At 37.7% G+C, this 6,473-nt stretch overlaps 1 pseudogene; it reads right to left on the reverse strand.

Moving 5' to 3' along the window:
- Window positions 1-4,138: 4,138 nt before the first annotated feature.
- LOC147567541 (histone acetyltransferase GCN5 pseudogene) lies at window positions 4,139-6,201 on the reverse strand (annotated as a pseudogene).
- Between the last annotated feature and the right edge of the window lie 272 nt (window positions 6,202-6,473).

The following is a 6,473-nucleotide window of genomic DNA, read 5'->3' on the forward strand; positions in this document are numbered from 1 at the left end:
TAGCCATTGTTTAGAAACATTCACAGTAATGAGAAATACTCTTGATCATGTACTCGGTAGCTGCTTTTCTTTGATCAAATGTTTGTCTCACTTGACTGATCCTTTTGCCCTTTTGAATCTCAAGAGCTCTTTCTTAGATTCTTTGTACCAAATCTCAAGAACCTTTCTTAGACTGGATATTCCCGTATGTTCTGCTCAGTTTGTTCGTAACAACCGGAGTGACTCATCTAAGGTTTTATCTATCTTTGTTCAATCGATATTGAATTGGGTGATAGATGTATTATGTTGTCTTCCGTTAGGATGACTTTCAGATTGCCTTGGAGGTCTCGTACCTCTCCATTTATGACTTCTGTGGGAAATTCTTCCTCAGTTTGTCTTAATGGTTATGCTAGCATCCATTACTCTTCCAAAGAGAATGTTATAAGATTGCTTGCAAATGGCTTTTGACCTTCTTCGATATGAGTCAACATTGGGATTGGGTATTCTAGTAAGCTTTCCTTTTGAATCTGAGAACTATTCTCGGATTTATTCTTCCATTCTAGGAAGTGGATCAACACCTCCCTTAGGTGTGATTTCAAAGTTGAAACCGTTTTCATGTGTCATCTTAATTCTACATAAAGAAATGGCAAAGTTTTAAAACTCATTATCGTTTTTGAAAAAACTTAGTTTTCCCACATTATTCAATAAAAATCGTCCCCGATTGAATAAGTGATTCCAAGACCCCAGTTCTTCGGAGTAAAGCGGACGAAGGCCCTACCCTTTGACTCCGTCGTTCCGGGTGAGTAAACTACTTCACTGATCATACCTTATGACTCTTGGTTGATAGATTTCATTAATGAATGACTAATCTATCCTTTTGCCTCGAGTATCCAAGACTCTCTTGCTGATCTCGTTGAGTAGAACCATTTAGACGTGTAGGCCTCTTCTATAGACCTACCCGCATTGTCCCAAGGTAGAGGAGGTACTCTGCGAAGGCCGACCCACCTTCCTCGAACAAGGGCGCAACGAGTGTCTTAATCTGGATAGGCGATTACTCAAGATTACGTTTTGGGGACTTTTACGCTAGTCTGGCGTTTGTTATAGTGAACTATTTAGCCTAACTAACACCCACGACATAAAGCGTAAAAAGTAAGTAAATGCGCGCGAGAAAGTAAATCAAGCAGATATGGATCCTAGTATGGCCCCTAACCTAGAAGATCTAATCTCCTTTGGTTTTCTTCTTGTTTCGCCTTTTGGTTCGTCTTAGATCGCCATCTTTGAACCTCCATTGATTTCTCCCACTCGACTTTGAATTTCATCCTCGAGTTTCTTCAATGGACTTATAGACCCTTAAACTCTAATTACAAGACTCTAACGATTCGCAGATCGTATAAACTTGAAATTAAAATTAATTATAAAGCATGCACCCATCCGTGCTTAAAACAAGAATAAAGATATAAATCTATGGCCATACTAGTTTCCCGCATTCACATCACATGCAATCATATAATATATCAAGGCTAAGAATTATATATGCATGATTATCTTGGGAGATACTCTTGTTGACATCACATGTCACATTACGGACCTTAAGTCTAAATTCGAAGAATTCAACTAATGGTGCGTTCCGATTTTATCTTTTATGATTTCTAAAATCATCTTTAAGAAAAAAACTCCGTTTTGGGCTCGAGAAAGCCCGGGTCAATTTCAGAAAAAAATATTGGTTCGATTCTTAATGATTTCATAAATCAATTTAAAGAGAAATCCGTTTTGGCCTTCTGGATGGCCCGGATTGATTTTGAAATTATTTGGTTGGAATCGGAAGAAATTTTGCAAAAACTCCCACTCGAATGATGGTCCCTTTTCGTGGTCCGAAAAGCCTCGAAAAAGCCCGGGACAAGTCCTAGACAAGTCCCGGCCCAAGCCCACAAAAGGGCTCGGACAAGGTCCGGACATAGCACGGCCCATAGGGTCGGCATGTCCTGGCCGAGGCCTACCAAGGCCTGGTCTCGTCCTGGCCCGGAGCCAGGACGCGTCCTAGACGTGTCTGGTGCTGGACCGGACCAGCACTAGGTGTCTCGGACCTAGTCCGAGACACCCAGAACCTCAGACGCGTCTCCAAGACGCGTCTGGTGGTAGCTACTGGACGCGTCCCAGACGCGTCCTGGTATAGCTATTGGTCGCGTCTGGAAGACGCGACCACAGTAGTGGGACGCGTCCTGGTCGCGGCCTTGGACGCGTCCTGGTCGCGGCCTTGGACGCGTCCTGGTCGCGTCCCAGACGCGTCCTGGTCGCGTCCTGGCCTGACCAGGACAGCAACCTTGAAGTTTCTAAAACTTCAAGTTTCCACTTTTTTTTTTTTTTTTTTTCTTATGCAACTCTAAGTTGCTATTTTCCAATTTTAAAACTTTTCTTAAAATTTTGAAATTCCTTTTAGAATACTTCTAAAATTTTTCAAAACTTTTAGAAACTTTTAAATTTTTCCAAATTTGTTTTGGGAGTTTCCTAAACTCAAAACTACTCTTTTTTAGAACACTTCTAAAATTCCAAATTTTTGTTTTTCAAAAGTTTCCAAAACTTAAAAACAACTCTTAATCAAACCAATTTTGGATCAAAATCTAGGTTTTTGAAACTTTTTCAAATAACAATTTTGAAATCAATTTGAAAAATCTTTGAATCCAATTCAAAATTAATCAAATTTTATGTTTAAAACCTTTTAAACATAACTATCAACTTAATCAAGCATAGATTAGTTTTGAAATTCAATCAAATTGAGTCTTTTAAAACACTTTTAATCATCAATTTGATTCTCAATTTGAAATTCATTGAATCCCATTCAATAATATCAAATTGTGAGTTTAAATAATTTTAAAACACTTTTAAAATACTTTTATAAACTTAATTTATCAAACTATCAATCATATCTAATATGAACTAGTTCGATTCTTAGCAAAAACTAGTTCATTGCAAGAGGCTCTGACGCCACTGTAGGGATTTATACCCTTATACTAGTGTTTATAGCGGAAATAAGACATCTAATGTCTACACTAGTATCCCCAGGATCACATGCAAAACTAGTAATTAATCTAATGGAGATAGTAGATTACCTTAATCGCTTTTCCCTCGAACTAGTTGAATTGATTGAAGAAGACCAAGAGCTTCAAGTGTAGCTCCTCTACTTGGGACACGAGCAATCAATTTGATCTCCCACCTTGTTGTATAGCTAGCACACCAATGGTGGTTGGAAAGAAGAACACCTTCTTCTTTGACTAGATAGATAGTAATGGGAATTAGCTCACTTTCTCCTCTCTACTTGATGTGGTAGAGTAAGAAAGCTTAGAGAGAAATTCCACACCTTATTCTCTGCCCTAAGAGTGTTTATATAGAACCCTAATAAGAATCCACCTCCTTTTAGGTTTCCTAAAACACCCTTTAGAATAAGATTTAGGGAAATAGTCGAAAATAGCAACTATTGGTATTTTCTCAATTCCCTAAGGAGATGACGTCCAAAACAAGCCAAAATTGGCATATTTAATGTTCATAACATAAGGAAACGTCCCTCCAAAAATCAGCCCAATCCGAGCCCTAAAAGTGCCCGAATCGGCTAAGGCCCAAAAACCCTGTTTTTGGCCTTTTGTACTATCTTTGCCTAATTCTTTTTTAGGCCTATGAGATATGTTTATGGGACACTCCCATGATTATATCTCACTCCCACTAGTCATATCCTAGATCAATTTGTCACTCTTATGTGTAACCCGTTGTAGGATCCGATCGAAGTTAGTCGCGAATTACTTCGTAATTCGACGATCGTAGTTGGTCTCTAGCTACAACTCTACGATCCCTAAATCAATCGGACTTGATGAGCTTCCACATCAATTATCCTATCCGAAAAATTGTTCGCATTGTCACCTTGGTCGAAGGACATCTCCTTCAACTCCTTCATCATATGCCAATGATTCTCGCAAAATTGACTTTAGTGAAGTAAGAACATTCATCTCGCCATCTTCCCAAAATTCGTCATCAAGAGCCAAAGTATAAAGGTAACCAACTTCAATTAAGTTTTCGAGGTTGAAACTTGTAGTGTTGATATGACACTCAAAATCTACCTTCCCAGGTTCATCTTCATGAAGTTTATAGAATATAATTTTATCATAATATGTCAACTTATGAAATACCGAGTTAATACATCACACTGTCGACGAACCAAAGTTGGCAAATCCGTGTGTGGAAGCTTAAGGTCGATTTTGCATTCACTAAGGATTCCTCCAGCATAGTTTTTAATAATCCCTCGCTAGATATCTTTCTCTAAATAAATTTCCTTCATGAACCCTGCTTAGCAAAATAGCTGACAACATTGTTGTCTGCATAAGTTTGAAACTGAGTGAACCCATCAACGTCACTAGCATGTTGTTTCCATTGATTCATCAATCTCGTTTCGTAGCCTTTTACTTGCTCAGTTGTTGTAATCGTACAAAACGCAATCTCCCCAAATTTTTTACTGAGACAGGGACGATACATGATGCTTCTAGCGACGACACTATACTTGTTAATCATTACAAATTTGTGGCTTCTGTCCTTTATAAGACGAACAATGTGTTCCTTTGGCATATTAGGTAGTTGCGTTGAAAAGGTAAATGTCAATCCTGTCAACCAAATCATATGCTCATCAATTCGGGTATTTGCAAAGCATAAAAACTTGAGTCTTCCTGCTTCTTCCTCTCTCTTCAAGCTTTCTTTCCTAGTACAATTAGCAGGGCAGCCCAGGCCCAAAGCGGCTGCTTTGGGCCTCACCTTGTGGAAGGGCCCAAAATTCGAATTTACCCAAGAAAGGTGCCTAGAAAAAAAAAAGACAAAAACCTAATAAGAGCTCGTTAAACCATTAAACGGCGTAGGCTCAAGTATCCCTTCTCACTCTAACTGTTCCCAAAGAAGTCTGATAAGTTGTAGTAACAATTAAGTCTTGGGGTCCAAATTAAAAAAATATTTATCTTATTCTTTCCTAAATTTTGCTCTCTTTGTAAATTTTTGTTGTTTTTCATCTCTCTCCCTCAATCTCCTCGGTTGTGCCAAGACAATTCTCTACTGGTTCCCTCTATAAACTTTACAAAGATGTAATAGTCTCTCTTTTTCTCCCTAACTTCATGATTTTTTATTTTAATCTTCTTTTATTCTACTTTTATAGTTCATTATATTTGATGTTATATATCTTTTAAAAGATCAATTTCTATGGTATAGTTGATGAATAAGTGTTGATTTTATTATTTTTAAAATTAGGTCTTAACAAACTACAATTACTAAATTCCAATCTATTATCTTGGGACTTCCTTTACTCCTTACAAGGTGTGTTTTTAAATTTATTTATTGATATCTTATTTTCTTCCATGCAATAAATTAGTATTCATAGTCGTAATTTAAATTAGTATTCATAGTCGTAATTTAATAGGTAGTTGGCAATTGCTAAATTCGATTTTAACTACACTTTTTTGTTACATTGGTAATTTATAGATTCGATCTTCTCATGTAGCATATAGTTCATGTTTATGATTTTAATGATGCTTCTCGTACTAATTTATTTGTTACGGTAAAAAATTAACATTTTTTTTATAACTAGTGTAAAGGGCCCCAAGTCTTTCTCCACTTTAGGCCTCCCAACTACTTGGGCCGACCCTGACTATTAGCTCCAGTTGATTGAATATTATCAGAGAAAATCCCCTTTTCAAGTTCATCCTTAACGACAATACTGACTGATGAAACCGACCTAATCACGGTCGAAGTAGTAGATAACTTCAAACCATTCCCATGTTCCCTTTTGCTAATCTTTCTCAAAGGCTTAGTTTTTAACGAGTCATTCTTTTGCCTTAACTTAGCAAGCCTTGTTGGATTGTTATCTAACCTACAAGTAAAAATCCTTATTGAATCATTATTTTCATATTCGGCAACTACTTCGAAATTATTTTCAAAAGCGGCAAACGTACTTCCTCTTCCTCTTGTTATACTACCAGGATCGTTGTTCGAAGGAAGAACACCGTCTCTAGTATCATTGTCAATAATGGTTAGGGTGTTACTGGCTTTGTCAGTGTCAACCATTGAAGGTGATCGAAGATTTGTAGAGGCAGTGATTGAGTTTCTAGGGTTTGTCTGAAATCTAGGAGATGAAACCCATGAAGGCAGAAATTGATGCGGGAGAATCTTATGATTTGAAACAAGAAATTCTTCTCCCATAATTGCACATGGATCAAATATGTGGACTGGGCTTAGAATTTCCATACAAATTTCCTTTTCTTTCTCCGACAGTCAGGGGCGAGCCCACATAGGGGCCCGTGGGGGCGCGTGCCCCCACAACCCTAATGTGACTCGTATGTGTTAAATTGCACTTGTCTATATTATGTATCCATAGTTCCACTTTTTAAACAGAATTCTTCTCTAGCTCAAGTAGTGAAATGCTTGGATTACATTGTGGAAGTCTTGGGATCGACCCACACACAACACCTTTT

The sequence above is a fragment of the Eschscholzia californica genome, unplaced genomic scaffold (genome assembly GCF_041429995.1).
Source record: "Eschscholzia californica isolate CP2 unplaced genomic scaffold, dmEscCali1.0.p SCAF_1, whole genome shotgun sequence".
NCBI classification, from domain to species: Eukaryota; Viridiplantae; Streptophyta; class Magnoliopsida; order Ranunculales; family Papaveraceae; genus Eschscholzia; species Eschscholzia californica.